This window comes from Panthera uncia (assembly GCF_023721935.1).
Source record: "Panthera uncia isolate 11264 chromosome B2 unlocalized genomic scaffold, Puncia_PCG_1.0 HiC_scaffold_24, whole genome shotgun sequence".
NCBI lineage: Eukaryota > Metazoa > Chordata > Mammalia > Carnivora > Felidae > Panthera > Panthera uncia.
The window spans coordinates 40,219,951-40,223,719 of NW_026057580.1; the positions used below are offsets into that span (position 1 = coordinate 40,219,951).

The 3,769-nt window shown below is 37.2% G+C and overlaps 1 non-coding gene across 1 annotated transcript; it reads right to left on the bottom strand.

The window, feature by feature from the left end:
• Positions 1–929: 929 nt before the first annotated feature.
• Positions 930–1,035, bottom strand: LOC125939188 (U6 spliceosomal RNA). Its single transcript, XR_007462951.1, has one exon. It is a non-coding gene; the product is annotated as a U6 spliceosomal RNA (small nuclear RNA).
• Between the last annotated feature and the right edge of the window lie 2,734 nt (positions 1,036–3,769).

Sequence of the window (3,769 nt, forward strand, 5' to 3'; positions counted from 1 at the left end):
CAAATGGACATGAAAATGACACATTTTCCATTGGCTTACAGGAAGAACATAATAACTAATGTTCCACTTCACACATTACCCATCTTAAATTTTATAATTTATGGTAGTAATATTTGCTTTTTGCCTCAAAAATGTTTCCCCTTTTTCTTGATTTAATTACTTTTTCTAGGAAGCCTTTCTAGGAACTCACTACCCTCTCTTTGTGTGATGCTTTTGTAGTTCCTTATTCCACTAAATTGTTCACATGACTGTTTTTCCTTACAGATTGTAATCTTTTGAGAACAGAGATGGCATCTTATTCATCTGTGTACACAACCAACTGGAAAGTAAAGGGCCTTCCTCACAAGGAATGTCAAATCCTTGAACTGTTATTTCCGCTACCACATCAACCATGATGTGTTTACTTTCATAATCAATTCTTTCACAGCTTCCATCTAGTTTTACTTACAGCCTTTTGAGGGTTGTTTTTCAGAAAAGTATTGCATAACCTTTTGTTCACACCAATTTATGATGTCATTGGCCCATGCTACATTTTACTTAATGTTTCCCATATGTCAAGCACAGTGCTAAGTACTAGGTATATAAACATGAAGAAGACATAGCCTACTCTTAAATAATTCAAAGACCAGTCATACAGAATACAAAAACTAATAATTACAGTGCAATACAGTGCTATAACATAGACAGGAACAGAGTGATCTAGAAACACATTTAGTGACTGGTTCTGGCTACTTGAGAACAGATTCAAAGAGCTTAACAGATTGGCAGATGTTGCTACATAAAGAAGAAGGAAGCAAATTTTAGGAAGAATGTATGCAAAGATATGCAATCAAGAAAGGATGAGGCAGGTCTTGTGAATATGGAGCTGCTGTCAATGTTTGGAACACAGGGTATCTGATGTGGAGAGAAGAAATGTTGGGAAGTTGGTCAGTAAACTAGAACAAATCTTAGGGGCCATGTTGTCCTTGCACAGGAGCCATGCTAATCTTCTTTATATTGTTCTAATTTTACTGTATGTGCTGCTGAAGCAAGCACTTAGAAGCAATGTTAAGGAATGTATGTTTTATCTGTGGTAACATAATGCTGGAGGCAGGATGAGGACAGGTTTGGAGGTGAGGAAGTTTGTGGCAGAAGGACCAATCAGGAGGCTTTTAAATCTTCTAGAGAAAACACGAGGTGACCTTTCAAATGGTGGAGGCATTGTGGGGCACAAAGATTAATTTGGTTGATGTTAATGAAATAAACTCAAATGAGCAAAATAGAAAGAAGAATCAGTAGGATAGAGAAGCTAAGGGTGATTCCTTGTTTCTTCTATGAAACACTGAACATGAGAAGAATCTCTCTAGGTTTAAATAATGTTTGGAGTGCCTGGAAGACAAACAGGCAGACATGTCTAGTAGATAAATGCATCTAGAATTCAAGAGTAAATTTGCGACTCACTGATTAGAAGTTTTCCCCTTATATCTGGTAATGAAAACCATGAAAGTAGATCAGATCACCCAAAGTTTAAATGGTAAATAAAAACTAAAGACAGAAAAGAGTAGAACTTGAGTCATCCACCAATATATAAATAGTGACCAGACAGAGGAAAAGGATCCTATGAAGAATCCCAAATAGACTAATCGAAATGATAAGTAGAAGCTGTGAGAGAATAGGAAATTACTGTTGAAAACTGCAAATCCCTCATATGAGAGAAAAGCTTAGTTAAATTTGTCAAATAAGAAGAAACTGCCATGAAGGTTGGAAAAGCCATTCAGGGAAGGGCAGGAGTCAGAGACTCAATAACCAAAGTTTGAGGACATTAAGTATTTCTTAATAAGAGTGATACTGAAAGGAAGGAGAGATATAAGTGCAGTCATTTGAGCAGGATAATGGAAGCCTGTTTGTTTTTGTTTTTGTTTTTTACAACCTGAAAAGAAAGAGGTAAAAGAATAGGCAAATTTTTGGTAGAGAAAATAGACAAGATAATGGGATAAAATCTCTTTATAAGTGATGGGAACTGAGATACTGGTGTATTAGTTTCATACTGATGTTGTATCTTGGTAGCCTACAACAACAAAAATTATTATCTTACAGTTCTGGAGGTCAGAAGTCCAAAATGGGTTTTATCAGGATAAAAAAATCAAGATGTTAGTAGGGCTGAGCTCCTTTCTGGAGGCTATAGAGGATGATCCATTTGCTTGCCTTTTGAAGCTTCTAGAAGCTATCTGCATTCCTTCGTTTATAGCTTCAACTCCATCTTTAAAGCCAGCAGCATGAGATCTTCAAATCTCTCTCTCTCTCTCTCTGTCTCTCTGTCTCTCTCTCTCTCTCTCTCTCTCACACACACACACACACACACACACCCCTCAACTTCTGTTGTCAAATCTTCATATGGCCTCTGACTCTGACCTTGTATTTCCTTTTTACAAGGATCTTGTGAGCAAAGTGGGCCAACTCAGATAATCCAGAACAATCTCCTTATCTCAAGATTCTATACTTAATCATCTGCAAAGTCTTTTTTGTCATATAATTTTTTTTTAACTTTTATTTATTTTTGAGACAGAGAGAGACAGAGCATGAATGGGGGAGGGTCAGAGAGAGGGAGACACAGAATCTGAAACAGGCTCCAGGCTCTGAGCTGTCAGCACAGAGCCCGAGACAGGGCTCGAACTCACGGACCGCGAGATCATGACCTGAGCCGAAGTCGGCCGCTTAACCGACTAAGCCACCCAGGCGCCACCTCTTTTGTCATATAAAGTAAAATATTTACAAGGGCCATATATGAAGATGTTGACATTTTGGGGGGAGCATTATTCTGTTTACCACACCGAGTAAGAGTGAGTGATTAAACTAGGAAAGGAAAGTCAACTCCTCTTCTTTTAATAGGAAACAAGAAGGAGACCAGAGTATATGATGTCATATTCAAGTCAGAAACAAAGTTTGGAACTGGTCCTGTCTAATGGCCATATTTTCTTCTTGGCAGCATTGGGAGGGTGAAGTATGCCATTGACAAGAGGAACACATTTTTGGAAAACCCAGTAGAGTCAGTTGCAGAGAACACGATAAAAAAAGGGGAAGAGACCATGAAGAAGCATGCAGGAACTCCAGTGGAGCTAGAAAGCATAAGACCTATGTGGAGCTTATTGACTTAACTTGGAGATTTGTCCAGCAACACTTTGCAGCCTGGGAACAGAATCAAAGAAATGAATAGTTGGATTCATCAAGTGATGATGTCTGAAGGGTGGCTGTAGTTGGGAAAATAAGGATAAATGGAAGCAAGGATCCTGGTGAATATATATTATCATTGAAACCACTGATCCTAGCATTAGTCTTGGTCAGATTCATTCTTCCCTGATTTTGAAATTTTGTAAAAATGTATTTAATATACAAGCTATGTGTGTGTTTGTGTATGTGTGTATGTGTGTGTGTGTATGTGTATATGGGTGTGTGTGTGTGTATGAGAGACAGAGAGATTCCCAAGCCTTGGAAATGCAAATTTCTTAGCTATAGCATTGACAGATCAATATCCTTATGTATTCAAATTACAAAATCATGTCAGTAACCAAAATAACTTGGTGGAAGCTGAAACATAAAAGTAGATTAGGATGATTAATAAAACCGTCCTCATTCTTCTAGTACATCATATTAAATTTTTCTGAAATCAGTTTTTGACTGGCTGATTAATTTTACTGAAAGTTTGTTTAACAAAGTTTAAAGCAAATCAGCAAATAGAGTTTTCCCACTGGTACAGATAAAAATATAATTTACTACATAATTATTTTGTAAT